The 17,760-nt window shown below is 44.4% G+C and overlaps 1 protein-coding gene across 2 annotated transcripts in view; it reads left to right on the top strand.

Moving 5' to 3' along the window:
* SLC2A11 (solute carrier family 2 member 11) overlaps positions 1 to 17,760 on the top strand; it is a 116,452-nt gene that overhangs the window by 30,316 nt on the left and 68,376 nt on the right. The window contains exon 1 of one of the 2 annotated variants that reach the window (XM_056531451.1): positions 16,969 to 16,977. The exons of the other annotated variant lie outside the window; for it this stretch is intronic. The gene's annotated coding sequence lies outside the window, so the exon portion shown is untranslated. Of the gene's footprint in view, positions 1 to 16,968; positions 16,978 to 17,760 lie in introns of those variants that run through there. 2 annotated transcript variants of the gene reach the window in all.

The following is a 17,760-nucleotide window of genomic DNA, read 5'->3' as shown; positions in this document are numbered from 1 at the left end:
CCTGTGACGTATTTCACCCATCACTCCCTGTGACGGTGAGTGACAGTTGCTTGGACCAGTAAAAAACGGCCCTGTGACCTAGCTTCCGGCTAGCCAGTATACCTTATGTGTACTAACAGGTAACTAACTCATTGTCGCAAAATAATAAAAATGTGTGAGATAATAAAAATGTCTAGTCAGCTTGATGCTAAAGGTAAATAGAGCTGTACTAATGTCTAGTTAGCCTCGTAAAATGTGTAGAGAGCTAATAAAAATGTCTTAGGAGCTAGTAACTAGATGTCAGATAGCCACCTAATTGTATAGTAAGTTTAATCAAATGTTTTAGAAGCTAGAAACTAAAGGTTAGATAGCTTCCTTAATGTCTAGATAGCCTTCATGTCTAGATAGCATTCATGTCTAGATAGATTTCTATTGTCTAGGCCAGATACTAATAAGAGTATCAGAGAATGTAAATGTGTTCAATGTTTACTTAGGATGAATAGCAAATTCATAGATCATCCTGTTCTAGTCCTAGTCCCTCTGCCTTAGGGGACAGGCATTGAGGTCGACTTATCTTAAGTAAGGGGGTTTGTGGTGTCCCGGTACCGCATCCTATACGGTACCTGTGTAGAAATCCCCATAGCCAGAGTCCCTAGGACGTCGGGTTCTTCGTATCTAGTCCACCCCTTGTCACCTCTCATCTAGGTATTACTTATCTAGCAGTTATTTAGGATTTATATAAATATGATTGTACAAATGTATATAAATGGTTAATTACCTGTACAGAGTGTGGCAGGACCTGCGGGTCACGTGATCGGGTAGACTTACGGACCTTTGGAGGCCCCTGTGACGTATTTCACCCATCACTCCCTGTGACGGTGAGTGACAGTTGCTTGGACCAGTAAAAAACGGCCCTGCCCATATAAGGGAGTGGCGACCATTACTCTCTCTCTTGTTCCCGGGCTGTCAAACGAGCAGGATCTGCGCAGCTGTCTTCCGCAGTGAGTTAGGCCCGAGCCTTGCGGCAACGGCTGATCTATTCAGAATCGTGAGTGTATCAATCCCTAAGCACTCTGCAAGATCACCGGACCTTATCTATCCCCTAAATCCGGACAGATCTTCACAAATTACCCTAAATTCTCAGACTATATCAGAAGTCAAGGTCCGCAACAACTATATTGAACTATATAGAGACTGTATTCCTGAGACTGTTACTGTTCATTGGATGTACTGCAAGCATTTAAGTAAAGTTATCCAAGTTCAAGTTCAACTACCTTGTGGACCTTCAGTCATTTTATGCATGCACCTATCGTTACTGGGAAGGGCGGCGATAGGCCGGAGAATTACCTCAGCATACTAGCCCTCAGCCTGGCTTCACGGACTATAGGGTTAACCTTAACCCCTCATCTACCGAAACAACACCCCCACTACCATACACCCCCCAAGGGCTACCACAAAGCCTTTTTGGCGTTGCACGAACAGGATTCGGGTGTGTGCCTACTACAGTCGCCACTAGTGAAAGTGTACTCCCCCCCAGGAAAAGAACTTTATTCATGTGCTGTAAACCGTGTTGCTGTGTACGGGAGCGGTGTCCGTGGTGCACCATACAAGGGGGCCATGAGAAAAGTAAGGGGGGAGGCAAAGATTTATCTACAACTGAAATGTGTAAACTGCGCAATGAGTTCATGCTGCCATTCTCTGGTCCGGTCGGCACAGGCGGAGCCGAAATGCTGCCAGAAAAGCGCGCAAAGAAAGCCCGTGCTGCGCCACGCCCCGCCTCTGGGCGTGGCCACCAAGTTGCAGTGTCGCAGCTGAAAGGGAACTCAGAGATACAGGAGTTGTCTCCGGAGGGACCAGAAGTTGGGGCTGCACCGATAATGTCCTTCCTGCCCTGCGCGATTTTGGAGAAGCCCACTATAAAAGACGCCACGCACAGCGACCTCTTCAGTCTGCATGGAGAGCCGGAGAGTACAGACATGGCGGAGAGCAGCGTTCCACGTAGTGAAGTTGGCAAAATGGCGCCGGAAAAGCAGAAAGTTGTGGCAGTCGCAGCCCGACTTTTCCAAGAACTTGCTGACCGTCTGCAGCGGTTGTCATTAGACAAAGAGGGGGCCTGCAATCTTCCCCCACTGCCTGATGATGATGATGATTGGCCAGAGACACCTCCAGCGGAGAGCACAGGGACACCTGGAGGCAGGGGCGGATCCAGAGTCGAGTCTCGGGAGGGGCACTATTAGAGCATTTTGTGTTGGCAGACAGAAAATAAGATTACGGAACTTACAATATTATTAAATGTATCATACAGTTCTAACCTTGTTTAAGACTCTTAGGCAGTGCTCATATGTCAGAATAATAATCAAATATATCAATTGCCACAGAATGGGAAAGTGCTAAAGAAGTTTTTACCATTTAAAACTACAGCTCCCAGTATGACCTAACCAGTGGTAAGGGGATGCTGGGAGTTGTTGTTTCACCCATCATAACTGCAGAACTTACAAGTGACTACAGCTCTGATGGGACATAGTGAGGAGAATACAGAATGATATCAGCGACTCCAGATGACCTCTTTTCTATAGTGAGGAGAATACACAATGATATCAGTGATTACAGGTGACGTCTCCTCTATAGTGAGGAGAATACACAGTGATATCAGTGACTACAGGTGACGTCTTATCATTGTGTATTCTCCTCACTATAGAGAAGACGTCACCTGTAATCACTGATATCATTGTGTATTCTCCTCACTATAGAGAAGACGTCACCTGTAGTCACTGATATCATTGTGTATTCTCCTCACTATAGAGAAGACGTCACCTGTAATCACTGCTATCATTGTGTATTATCCTCACTATAGAGAAGATGTCACCTGTAGTCACTGATATCATTGTGTATTCTCCTCACTATAGAGAAGATGTCACCTGTAGTCACTGATATCATTGTGTATTCTCCTCACTATAGAGAAGACGTCACCTGTAATCACTGATATCATTGTGTATTCTCCTCACTATAGAGAAGACGTCACCTGTAATCACTGATATCATTGTGTATTCTCCTCACTATAGAGATCAGTGATTACAGGTGACGTCTTCTCTATAGTGAGGAGAATACACAATGATATCAGTGATTACAGGTGACGTCTTCTCTATAGTCTTTCCTTATCTAATTCAGCTGGTACATACCGCCAGGATTTGTTCCAGCTAAAGCTTCTCTCTGCAGAACTTGATGCCCAGACGTCTCCTCACTATGTCAGCGCATTGTTACGCCGAGCGCTCCGGGTCCCTGCTCCTCCCCGGAGCGCTCACAGCGCCTCTCTCTCTGCAGCGCCCCGGTCAGACCCGCTGACCGGGAGCGCTGCACTGACATTGCTGGCGGGGATGCGATTCGCATAGCGGGACGCACCCGCTCGCGAATCGCATCCCAAGTCACTTACCCGTCCCGGTCCCCGGCTGTCATGTGCTGGCGCGCGCGGCTCCGCTCTCTAGGGCGCGCGCGCGCCAGCTCTCTGAGACTTAAAGGGCCAGTGCACCAATGATTGGTGCCTGGCCCAATTAGCATGATTGGCTTCCACCTGCTCCCTGGCTATATTACCTCACTTCCCCTGCACTTCCTTGCCGGATCTTGTTGCCTTGTGCCAGTGAAAGCGTTTAGTGTTGTCCAAAGCCTGTGTTTCCAGATCTCCTGCTATCCATATTGACTACGAACCTTGCCGCCTGCCCCGACCTTCTGCTACGTCTGACCTTGCCTCTGCCAAGTCCTTCTGTCCCACGCCTTCTCAGCAGTCAGCGAGGTTGAGCCGTTGCCAGTGGATACGACCTGGTTGCTACCGCCGCAGCAAGACCATCCCGCTTTGCGGCGGGCTCTGGTGAATACCAGTAGCATCTTAGAACCGGTCCACCGGCACGGTCCACGCCAATCCCTCGCTGACACAGAGGATCCACAACCAGCTAGCCGAATCGTGACACGCATTCTGATCCTCTATATGAAAACAATAATTATTATAATACTACCAAACACTGTATTCTTTGAATATAATACTGGCACACACCCTCTGAATATAATTCTGACACACTGTACCTCCTGAATATACAACACACTGTACCCTCTGAATATAATACCGCCATACACTGTACCCTCTGAATATAATACTATCACACACTGCACCCTCTGAATATAATACTATCACACACTGTGCCCTCTAAATATAATACTACCACACACTGTACTCTCTGAATATAATACTACCACACACTGCACCCTCTAAATATAATACTTTCACACACTGCACCCTCTAAATATAATACTATCACACACTGTACCCACTGAATATAATACTAACACACACTGTGCCCTCTAAATCTAATACTACCACACAGTGCATTCTCTGAATATAACTTGCTGTGCAGTGCACCCCCTGAGTAAAATACCGTAATGTATTGTGGCCCCTAAAAAACGTACCACCCCAGAAATTCCTCATAATATACACTATACTTCTGAAAGGCAAAACACTCTGTGCCTTCACATATAGTAATAATGCCCCATCTTGTGCCCCTACATATAATAATTATGACCCGTCCTGTTCCCCCCACATAATAATGCCCTCTGTGCTGTGCCCTTCACATATAATGCTCCTGTCATGTGCCCCACACATTTAATGCCCCCTGTGCTGTGCCCTTCCCATATAATGCCCCCATTCTTTGCCCCTCACATATAATGCCTCCATCATGCGCCCCTCATATATAAAGCCCCCATCATGCGTCTCGCACATATAATGCCCCCTGTGCTGTGCCCCTCACATATAATGCCCCCATCATGCGCCCCTCACATATAATGCCCCCTGTGCTGTGCCCTTCACATATAAAGCCCCATGTCCAGTCCCCTCAGGGGGCATTATATGTGAGGGGCACAGCACAGGGGGCATTATATGTTTGGAGCACATGACAGGAACATTATATGTGAGGGGCACAGCACAGGGGGCATTATATGTGAGGGGCGCATGATAGGGGCATTATATGTGAAGGGCACAGCACAGGGGGCATTATATGTGAGGGGCACAGGACAGGGGGGGGGCATTATATCATATAATGCCCCCCTGTGCTGTGCCCCACACATATAATGCCCCCTGTGCCCCACACATATAATTTATATGTGTGGCACAGCACAGGGGGCATGTGAGGGGCACAGCACAGGGGACATTATATGTGAGGGGCACAGGACAGGGGGGCATTATATCATATAATGCCCCCCTGTGCTGTGCCCCACACATATAATTTATATGTGTGGCACAGCACAGGGGGCATTATGTGAGGGGCACAGCACATGGGACATTATATGTTAGGGGCATAGGACAGGGGGGCATTATATCATATAATGCCCCCCTGTGCTGTGCCTCACACATATAATGCCCCCTGTGCTGTGTGCCCCACACATATAATTTATATGTGTGGCACAGCACAGGGGGCATTATGTGAGGGGCACAGCACAGGGGACATTATATGTGAAGGGCACAGGACAGGGGGCATTATAAGTGTGGGGCACAGAACAGGGGGCATTATATGTGAGGGGCACAGGACAGGGGGGGCATAATATCATATAATGCCCCCCTGTGCTGTGCCCCACACATATAATGCCCCCTGTGCTGTGTGCCCCACACATATAATTTATATGTGTGGCACAGCACAGGGGGCATTATGTGAGGGGCACAGCACAGGGGGCATTATATGTGAAGGGCACAGGACAGGGGGCCCCCCTGTCATGTGCTCTTCACATAGAATGCCCCCTGTGCTTTGCGCTGCAGACCCTCATTAAATATTCCCTTTTCTCTGACCCCTCCTCCTCCTAACAGTGGCGCATATCCTGTTTCCCTAAACCCTGGGCCCTGAGCATAACCTTACTTACACTATGCAGGCCGCGGGGACGGGTCCTCCAGGCGCCGGCGCGATGATGTGACATCATCGCGCCGGCCTTTAGTGGATCTCATCCCCGCAGCACACACGCTGTGTACTCACAGCGTGTGTGTAAGTTTAGTGAATGGTGGAGCCGGAGCTTACAGCTTCGGCTCCACCATGCTAGAGAGCGGGGGGCAGCAATCTTGGGGGGGGGGGGCAATTGCCCCGTTGCCCCCCCCCCCTGGATCCGCCACTGCCTGGAGGTGCATCACCGGTGAGATTGTCCCCTCACCACAGAACCTGGGGCTCGTGGGCCGAGATCCCATCGGAGGAGTCTGCAGTGAGTACCCCCCCAGAGGCGGCCTATTCTTCCTCTTCCAGCCCTGAGGTCATACCTCGATCAAGCTTGCCAAGTGCACGACCGTGCTCACCAAAATTGCTGCAATGGGTGTTCAGGGATGAGCCGGAGCTGATCGAGTACATGCACAGAATACTTCAACCATTACCTGGGAAGCCACTCCCACCAATCCCAACTGCAGAAAAAGAAAGGGCCCGTCAAGAAGCCGAGCTGGCCGAATTGATGGAAAAGCTAAAGGCCCGACACAAAGAACTCTATGCCCCCAAACACGTGCATTTGCCCCATGAAAAGAACGTACGGTGTTCAAGGAAACACCAAAGAAATGGAGGCATTGTACATTCGTAAATGGGATCACCCCCGAAAAGGGGAGGAGCCATTAGAAAGAAGAAGAGCAACTGTGGCCAAGTTCGACAAGGTCAGAGGTTATGGGACACTCCTTGACTGCCACACTGGGCAGACCATCCTCATAAACCAGCGAGCAGTGCAAAGGCCATATCTCCATAAGAATTTCTACACCTTGGAGGTGGGTGAAATTGTAGAGTACACCCCCGTCCAGAGCCTTCATGGAGAATGGGCTGCAGCGGTCACCAGACCAACAGTCCCAACATAGCTTCCCTTCAAATATTTTCCGTCAACTGATTGGGAGTCCGATCCCTTCAACTTGAGGCCGAAAAGGTCTGCTCCTAAAGCCTCCACCAGCGTACCCAAGGAGGAGGAGCCTCAACAGTCAAGTTCATCATCTTCTATGTACAGCAAAGAGTCAAGTTCATCATCTTCTACATACAGCAAAGAGTCAAGTTCTTCATCTTCTACATACCGTCGAGAGTCAAGTCCTGCTCAAGTTCAGGAATGTAAGCCCAAATTGCGGGCACCAAAGACCGTACCTAGACCCTCTCGGAGCAATGAGAGTTTGTCTGTTCCAGAGGTACCAACGCACGTACCTAGGCCCTCTCGGAGCAATGAGAGTTTGCCTCCTGCACAGGTACCAACGTATGTACCAAGGCCCTCTTCTGACATGGAGAGTTTGCCTGCTTCCAGGGTACCAACGAAAGAGTCATGGGTCCATCCTAGTTTGGAGATGGTACTCAAGCCCTATTGCCCCACTTTGATCCCAGCTAGAAAGCCTGTGTCCCCAACTAATGCTGCTTTCCACCACTCCATCCTCACCAATGTGGTGTGGCAACGCTATGTTAATTCCAATCCTGCCCCTGATGTTGCCAGATACAGAGGAACCTAGAGAGGCACTAGAAGAGTAAAGAAGAATATTCTCTAAAGAGACTCTAAAGTAATGTCCTATTGTTTCTTGTGTTAACCACTTTTGTTTTGCAGCAGCCAAGTTCAAGAATTGTGCCTAGCAGGACTGTGCTAAGATTGTTCCAGTTCAAAGTTCAGCAACGTAACTACTAAGCTTATGCCTGACTATTAAGTCAAGAGACTCCTAGCCAGTAGGAGATTCATTAAGGACTGTACCCGGCTGAGTTGTGGTTAAGGCCGTGTTTACCTTTCCCTTCCATGAACTCTTAGTGTAGGTGGACTGATGATCCTTACATGCCCCTTTGTATATTTCCCTTTGATTGGACTCCTAGTATAGGTGGACTGCTGATCCTTACACGTCTGTTTTATGTATATACCAGCAGCTTCATAAGAACTCTTATGCTAAATGTTGCACTTATCAGGTGAATGCGCCTGAACCATGTTGGAGTGTTCATAATTGTGTAAGTCTGTATAGTAAATATGTATATGGTTCTTGTACACAGGAAGGTATCCTCGTGTCTGTGTACATAAAAAAAATAGGTAAGGGTTGTACATAGAAAGATAGTCTAATGTCTATGTACATAAAAAGTGAGTCAGAGCTGTACACGAAAAATGTCAGTGTAATGCACGTGTACAATAAACACTAAAAATGTAAATGATTCTTGTACATACAAATGTATATAATGCTAAAGGTGTTTAGTAGGTGACTTAACAGGTGACACCCCGGCTCCTCCGTGGGTAGTATTATTGCTGTCGCCAATCTCTAGCACCTGTCTCAACAGAAATGATAGGGAAGATTACCCTTAAAATAGTACTTGCACACATAGTACCTTAACTAACTGGCTTAAATGTACTACCTCAATTTCTAGTACATACACCAAAATAAATATCTCATTTAAGTAACACTTAGGAATTGTAGCATATTGATACCCAATTCCTGCCACTGTTAGGTACACTTCTTCTTCTCTTTCTTTGGGTGTGTGAGATGCTCTACCTGGCCAGTAGGTGCTCTTGTGAGCTAACAAATGAAACACGTAATTCTTAAAGAAACCCAGGTAGGTTATGTGAAGTGCTCTAGGGTTAAGTAGCGTGTAGCCGATAGACCCTGGCAGCCAACCTTACTGTGACCTAGCTTCCGGCTAGCCAGTATACCTTATGTGTACTAACAGGTAACTCATTGTTGGCAAAAGAATAAAAATGTGTGAGATAATAAAAATGTCTAGTCAGCTTGATGCTAAAGGTAAATAGAGCTGTACTAATGTCTAGTTAGCCTCGTAAAATGTGTAGAGAGCTATTAAAAATGTCTTAGGAGCTAGTAACTAGATGTCAGTTAGCTACCTAATTGTATAGTAAGTTTAATAAAATGTTTTAGAAGCTAGAAACTAAAGGTTAGATAGCTTCCTCAATGTCTAGATAGCCTTTATGTCTAGATAGCATTCATGTCTAGATAGATTTCTATTGTCTAGGCCAGATACTAATAAGAGTATCAGAGAATGTAAATGTGTTCAATGTTTACTTAGGATGTATAGCAAATTCATAGATCATCCTGTTCTAGTCCTAGTCCCTCTGCCTTAGGGGACAGGCGTTGAGGTCAACTTATCTTAAGTAAGGGGGTTTGTGGTGTCCCGGTACCGCATCCTATACCGTACCTGTGTAGAAGTCCCCATAGCCAGAGTCCCTAGGACGTCGGGTTCTTCGTATCTAGTCCATCCCTTGTCACCTCTCATCTAGGTATTACTTATCTAGCAGTTATTTAGGATTTATATAAAAATGATTGTACAAATGTATATAAATGGTTAATTACCTGTACGGAGTGTGGCAGGACCTGCGGGTCACGTGATCGGGTAGACTCTATGGTTTTTAGGCTTCAGGACCTTTGGAGGCCCCTGTGACGTATTTCACCCATCACTCCCTGTGACAGTGAGTGATAGTTGCTTGGACCAGTAAAAAACGGCCCTGCCCATATAAGGGAGAGGCGGCCATTACTCTCTCTCTCTCTCTTGTTCCCTGGCTGTCAAACGAGCAGGATCTGCGCAGCTGTCTTCCGCAGTGAGTTAGGCCCGAGTCTTGCGTCAACAGCTGATCTATTGAGAATCATGAGTGTATCAATCCCTAAGCACTCTGCAAGATCACCGGACCTTATCTATCCCATAAATCCGGACGGATCTTCGCAAATTACCCAAAATTCTCAGATTATATGAGAAGTCAAGGTCCGCAACAACTGTCAGTCATTGAACTATATAGAGACTGTATTCCTGAGACTGTTACTGTTCATTGGATGTACTGCAAGGATTTAAGTAAAAGTTATCCAAGTTCAAGTTCAACTATCATTTTATGCATGCACCTATCGTTACTGGGAAGGGCGGCGATAGGCCGGAGAATTACCTCAGCATACTAGCCCTCAGCCTGGCGTCACAAACTATAGGGTTAACCTTAACCCCTTATCTACCGAAACAACACCCCCACTACCATACACCCCCCAAGGGCTACCACAAAATCACTTTATATGGTGTGTAGCCCCTGTGTAGAGCCGGGGTCATCCCTATATGGTTATGGATTTTCAGTATCAGTATGGTAGTATTTCCCAGTCACCTTTGGCATCGATTACAGCCTCCTCTTGGGTATGATGATATCAGGGTTTGCACATCTGGATTTAGGGATTTCCTGCCATCCTTCTCTGCAGATCCTCTCAAGCTCTGTCAAGTTGGATGGGGAGCGTCAGTGGAAAACAGTTTTCTGGACCATCCATACTGTCAGGCTGGGCCACTTAAACATATTCACAGAGTTGTTCCTAAGACCACTCATGTGTTTTCTTGGCTGTGTGCTGAGAGTCATTGGGGGAAATTTATCAAAACCTGTCCAGAGGAAAAGTTTCCCAGTTTCCCATAGCAACCAATAAGCTCACTTCTTTCATTTTTAACAAGGCCTCTGCAAAATGAAAGAAGCGCTCTGATTGGTTGCTATGGCCAACTTTTCCTTTGCACAGGTTTTGATATATCTCCCCCATTGTTTTGTTAGGAGGTGAGTCTTCCGCCCACTCTGAGGTCCAAAGCACTCTACATTAGGTTTTCATTAAGAATATCACTTTACTTTGCACCATTTAGCTTTCCCTAAACCCTGACCAGTATCCATTTGCCAGCTGCTGAAAAACACCCCAACAACATGGCGGTACAACCACCATACTTCATTGTAGAATTAGTATTGAGCAGGTGATGAGCAGTGCATGGTTTCTTCCAGATATGAAATTTAGAATTTAGGCCAAAAAGTTCAATCTTAGTTTCATCATACCATTATCTTATGATCTTGTTTTTCACAGTCTGAGGTTATTTATTGCATGTGTCTTTTAATGTGTCACAGAGATATGTCAAAAGTTTTTATCAGTCAGGGTCTCAGTGCTGAGACACCCATCGATCAGGAGGATGAGTGGGAATAAGCACTTGGTACACCCCAGCTCGCAGCGATCTTTGACTTGCTCCTCCACTATAGGTCTATGGGTCAGTGAGACAAAGATTGCTGAAAGCAAGGGGATAAAGCAGGCTACTGAGGGCTAATCCCTACTTGTTCTCATGATTGGTGGGGGTCTCATCCTTGAAGTTGAACAATAGCACCATCTAGTGGGCATTAATACCTTTGCACCCATCTGATTATTTTAACACTTCTTTTATTTGTTGTTCAGGGTGTTACCTATATTTTAATAGAAATAATAAAATTAGAGGTGGGTCTTTAGTTTCGGATTTTCTCTCCATAGGGGGTTCCTCCAAGGGGATTGGTTGTTAATTCATCCTTGAGACACTGACCGATAAAAGTATTTTTAAAATGACAGGGAAACTTTAACTGAGAAGAGGCTTCTTTCTGGCCACTCTGCCATTAAAGGGGTACTCCCCTGCTCAGCGTTTGGAACAAACTGTTCTGAACGCTGGAGCTGGCACTGGGAGCTCGTGACATCATAGCCCCGCCCCATCACGCCCCCTCCCTTAGACTTGCATTAAAGGGGCGCGGGCGTAACATCATGAGGGGGTGGGGCTATGATGTCACGAGCTCACGGCGCCATCAACAGTTTGTTCCAAACACTGAGCAGCGGAGTACCCCTTTAAGCCCGTATTGGTAGAGTGCATCAGTGATGGTTGACCTACTGGAAGTTTTTCCATCTGCACATAGAATCTTTGGGGCCTAACCAGAGTAACTATTGGGTTCTTGATCACCTTGTTTCTCTTTTCCTCTAATTACATAGTTTGGTGGGGCAGCCAGCTCTATGAAGAATCTTGGTTGTTTAAAACTTCCTCACTGTGCTCTTAGGAAATTTCCTGCCTCTGAGCTTTACATGCAGTTATTTCCGCCTCATGGCTTGGTTTTTTATCTATGTATTATCAGCCGTGAGACCTTATATAGTCAGGGGTGTGTATTTCCAAATCATCTCCAATGTACAGAATTTACCACATGCGATTCCAATCACTAAAGGTGTAGATTTTTTTTTTTTACATTTGGAGACCCTTTGTATGTGGTGGTAATGATAATGGTTATGAGTGACAGAATTATTTGTCCATTGTATAGTGGTGTTATTGGTGATATTGGTCTGTGTATAGTGTTTTTTTATTTTCACACTAGTAATGTGGTATTATTTATTGGTTTCCTAACTTAGTAGTATGTAGCAGAACACTTTCCATAAAAGATGCCAGCACACAGTCTTAACATGTAATTCCCAACATTGGTTGTGCTGGGTTAAAGCAGGGTTTACCAGTTCTCAGATTCTCTCTCAATGTTTCAGAAATCAGCTTCTCCAGACACAATACCCTTGGTGTGGTAAAAATCATCAAGTGGTAATTTCTCTCATGTGCAATTTTGGGGTGCACAAATTCTTGTATTGCAGTTCCCAGCTGTGGGATACTGAACTTCCACAAATATACACCAATGTGACCTGCCAAGACTGCTAGGCCAGGCTGGAGGGCTAGTCACAGGCTGTGAGATGCCCAGTCTATATCTTCCTTACAGGTTGATCACTGTCTGACTTCACAGACTGTTCTAGCTCAGTGGTTCTTAACCTTTTGCCTGAGTACCCCTTCACAGCCCATTCCAAAAAAAAAATGTACCTCCATATTAGAGATGTTTTGTAATAATTATTATAATAAGTATAATTCATATGCTTTACTTTCCTCTATAACAGGCCCCCTGTTCCTCTCCCTATCTCCCCAGTCCCCGATTTACAGGTGACGCCTTCTCTAACTGGCGTTGTTTTGTTTTCTTCACTATCTGGCATAGACCGCCATTAAGATTTCCCCCATACAAGACTTCTCCACAGAACCAGCCAAACAAACATTTTAGGCTCCTTTCTGCAGTACAAAAGCCACCTATTTACAAACTCCCCATGTTTGTCACACACAGTAATAATACCCGCTTTGCATCCCCATAAAGTTGTTAGGCCCCTTCTGTGTTCCCAAATATAACTGTAGGCCCCCAAACTGCCCCCATATATAGTTGTAGGCCACCATAATGTCCTGCTTTGGTGCTCAACTGCTCCTCTGGTCTGGAGACCTATTACTATCGCTCATAGCAGTAGGTCCCCGGTCTGCAGGGGCAGTGGAGCAACAAAGCTGATGGTAGTTACTGCCCACAGCAGCCCAGTGCCCACGCTTCCCCTTTGCTGTCCTCCTGCTCCGCGGTGCAGTTAAGTCAGCCTACCATTTCTTTCATAGTGGTCCAGACCAGTAACAAGTGTCTGTGGCTGCCATTACTGATTGTTTTTCAAGTACTCCTTGGAGAACTGATAAGTACCCCAGGTTGAGAACCACTGCTCTAGCTGACTGCCAGACTACACTCCTCTCCACTGCTCTACCTTGCTACACTAAACTGATAAGAGGGGCAGCAAAGAGGTTAAGCCTTGACTCCCTTCCAGAAGGTGACACTTTGCTTACTACTACTAGCAGGGACACTACACACACATGGACTATCTCACACATATCATAACTATAAATTCTTCAGTAGCTACATCATGGAGACTTCGAGCCACAGAATGTGTGTTAGGCGACAGTTTTTAACATGCTCACCCATCTACATAAGTCATGAGACCCAAACACCACAAACCTAATCCCAAAAATTCCACATAACCCCTTTATCACACCCACAATAAATATTGACCCCAGATCAGATCCCAAAATGTATTTAGACTCAAATAGCAGAACAACTACAGATATAAGACTAGACCCCAAAATACAGACCACAGACTACACCTCAAAGGACCCCAAATAATACTTCCTAAACTAATACAGACCCGAAAGCAGGATTACTACAAACCTCAGATTAAACTATAAAATAACTACAGACCTCAAATTTACTACAGACTCCAGAACAAACTTTAAAATAAATATAGTCCTTGCACAAGAACTGCCCCTCCCCTATTCAAAAAAAAAAAAGACCTAAAACAAATAACAAGTTAACAATATATAACAAGAAGACAACACACAATAAAAAATACAAACCCCAGGCCAGACCAAAACAAGTAGAGTCCACTAATCAGCCTCCAACATAAATACAGACCTCATAATACAACCAAAGCCCCTCCTGGGGTCAAAGGCAGCCCAAAATAAATAGGGGGTGGGGTAACATGTATGCTGTATAAAATTGTTTCTTGCTCTGTATTCTGAAGGTATAAGCTTTTCCAAGGTTATTACTGAAAATCTAGTACAGTTACAAGGCATGTTCAGGAGCATGTGGTGTTGTCTACTGTGTATATTCGTGCTTTTACATGTACTGTTTGGGTGCAGTTTTTATGCAGTAAAACTAATATGGATGAATATTTCCTATATACTGTGAAAGCATACTAATACAGACTGTATCTGTACAAGTAAATAAAAAAAGTAATCATAAAGTTGCTCAACCTGAGAGGTAAACATTTTATATGTGTAACCTGTACAGTAAATCTACACTAAACTTGTATATTTACAACAGTAAAATACTGTTGTAGTTAATATTCAGTGTTTACATTATAGAAATACCTGCAAGCACTACCGGATGTGTAAAAAAAAAAGAAAAAGAAAAATGTCATGCTTATTGACTGTGGACTTTGCTTAGTGTGTGAAATCGAGCACTCAACCCCCTGGTGTATAAAGGCCATCGCCCTATCTCATTACACTGGATCTGCACACATTCATTTTAAGCTCCATTTATTCCTAATAATATACGCAGGAAACAATATTTCTTCACCCCAAATTACTGCTTAGTAGAGGGTGGAATGGTGCTGAACCCATGTCCTCTTGTCTGCTTGAATTACAGTATCTACTTAAAAGCTGAGAGTGTATTGTTACAAATAAATATGCATGAGTACCAGTGAAACGGGAGCAAGCTCAGTTCTCAGCACAGAGATCCAAGGTTTAATGTGAGAAAAATGATGTGACAATCACGACCCTACACACAGAGTCACCAGAGGTCACATTGGAACAGCTACAATACTCTACACAAAGAGAAGTTAATGCAGCATAATAGGATTCATTTGAATTGTTGTATTGTTTTTTAACCCGTTACAACAAAACCTGAATATGTATGGTAGTCCATATATTTTTGTTTACAATTTTTGAGTGCTGCGCCATTGTTGTTCTATATATATATATATATATATATATATTTATATATATATATATATATATATATATATATATATATATATATATATATATATATATCTTAGACCAGTGTTTCTCAAGCTTGGTCCTCAAGCACCCCCAACAGGTCATGTTTTCAGGATTTCCTTAGTCTTTCACAGGTGATATAATTGGTGATGCCTAATTCACTGACCATAACTATATAACCTGTGAAAAACTAAGGAAACCCTGAAAACATGACCTGTTGGGGGTACTTGAGGACCACGCTTGAGAAACACTTAGACTGTTCCTATATATGTTGCTGTCACTTAGCTCATCAATGAATATGTTACATAAATAGGGACTGTTAATGGTGTTCTTGCTATATGATACTACTGTAGACTAACAAGAGTTTGGAATTAATTGAAGCCATATATTTCCTAAAACACCAAAGGCTGAAGGTTTCGCCATAGACATACCAACAAACTAGATTCTGTCCTTAATAAAGGGGGTTTTCCAAGAAAAGGAATTTCTTTAAAAAGCAGGTGGGATGCTTTAAAATTTTTAAAGAAGGCATACTCACCTGGCCTGATCCCCCACAGCTTCTGTTCTAACATATTTTTTGTCCCTGCTACTCCCTGCTTATGATGATACATTGTGCAGGAACTGCAGCGGTGACCTGTCTCTGCCAGCGATTGGCTGAGCAGGCATTTTGTGCACAAATAAAACTTCATCAGAAGCAGGGCGTAGTGGTGATCTGGAGACATTGAAACAGCTTCTGCGGGGGATCGAGGTAGGTGAGTATCTCTTATTTTTATCATTTAAATGGTGTATTTATTTGGGCAGTTGGCTTCATGTGGCCAAGATGCGACAGCCAATATGTGCCCACTTTTTCAGATAAATCATGCAGTTAATGAATGACACATTTCAGCCTCACAAGTCACCCTAAGCCCTTAAAAATGGATAAGCTGTGACCCTTTCATTCCTAGGATCAATATGGGTCCCAGTTGGTTTCCTTGTATATAAAAGTGATAACATACACTAATCCATTGTTAAAAGGGTTTATCCCAACATCAAATGTATCACTTATCAATAGTATAGGTGATAAGTATCGGCTCGGTGAGGATCTAACTGCTTGGAAACACAAGAGTGGGGATCCCTTATCTACTGAGTGATTGAAGCAACGGTGGTTCAACCACTGCTCCATTTACTCTCTATGAGACTTTTGACGATAACTCAGCTGTGAACTCGGATGTCTTCAGCAGTTTTATAGCAAATGAATGTGGAAGCGGGTTAAAGGACAAGCATGTATGATGCCACTCCATTCACTCTGTGGACAAGAAACCCCTTGTCCTCATAATCTGGGGGGTCCAGTTGGATGGACCCTTGCTGATCAGGTAAAAATCAGATAACTTTTAATCTTGGGATAACTTTTTTAATGTAATAGATAACAGATGTGAATTGAGATTTCCCTGAATTATGATCATTTATGAAAGTAAACTTTTGACATGTGGGACATTTAAATGACAGAAATGCTTTAATATGTTAACATTATTGTATATGTCTTCTGAGGTTCTGTTTTTACAGTGGGAATCAATGACCAACATATGCAGTAATACTGCATACAGCAGAACAAGCAATAAGGTCTAACCAGAGCCTACTAATATTGATTCACAAAAGTCAGAATAATAGGAAAGAATCAGAGTGGCACAGAAAAATAAGACATATTTTCATTATTCAGTTTCCCAGAATTAAATGCTTGGGCTGCTTGATATTCTTGGCCTAGGCTGCTTAGCATCAGCCCACAATAGATAACTAACCCGACACTAAGAAAGAGGTGTAGAATAAGAGAACTTCTTAATATTTAACAGAGAAAACGAATGGAAATTCATATCTTATAAGCAACAGAATGGAAGAAAAGCAGAGATTGGTAAGCTCCTATGGGTGGTATGTACCTGGAATATGTGTATTTATCATTTTATATATTGACTAGAATGGTATACTTGTAAAATGAAATGGCATGAGGCTGCTTCAAATGCAGTATTATTTAAAAGGTACAAATGTTATATAATATATATACTGGTGCCCATTGACTTGTCACTTTTCAGCAATTTCAGGTTCTTTAAGTCCTGCTCAGTTTTCTGTGAAGAAGCCAATATAAGAATATAGGTAATGTGGTAATATGTGATCATATGTGGAAATCCTATAGCCCGACGCCCGGGACAAGTGGTTTTGGGCGCCGGGCAGGTGAATTGTTTATAGATTTAGCCCTGTATCGGGCGAGCAGGGACAGACAGACTTCCCCCTTATTTTTCTTTAATGTCGGTGTGAGCCCCCTTATCTCCCCTCCCGGAGGATGGACGGAGCTCAGAAGACACAGCAGGGGGAGAGAAAGGACGTAGACAGCTCTGTACACAGCTCCATCCCCCGCACTCAGCTCTATCCCTCCCCCTCCCCTGATCTGTCTCCCAAGGACCTATTCCACCACGGGGAGGTTGCTAGTTTGCACGAGGAAAACACAGAGCGGGGGGGGGGGGTGATGGGGAGGACGGAAATCTCACCTCACACCGGCGGTGACTACAGCTCTGATGTCCACTCATGGCGGCTCAGGTGAGGAGGCCGAGAATATAGGCGGCGGCAGGAAGGGTGGTTATATATGTATGGTGTATATGTATGGTGTGAGTGTATGTGTGATGTGTGTATGTAATGTATG

This window comes from Hyla sarda, chromosome 1 (assembly GCF_029499605.1).
Source record: "Hyla sarda isolate aHylSar1 chromosome 1, aHylSar1.hap1, whole genome shotgun sequence".
NCBI classification, from domain to species: domain Eukaryota; kingdom Metazoa; phylum Chordata; class Amphibia; order Anura; family Hylidae; genus Hyla; species Hyla sarda.
This window is presented reverse-complemented; position numbering and strand designations above follow the sequence as displayed.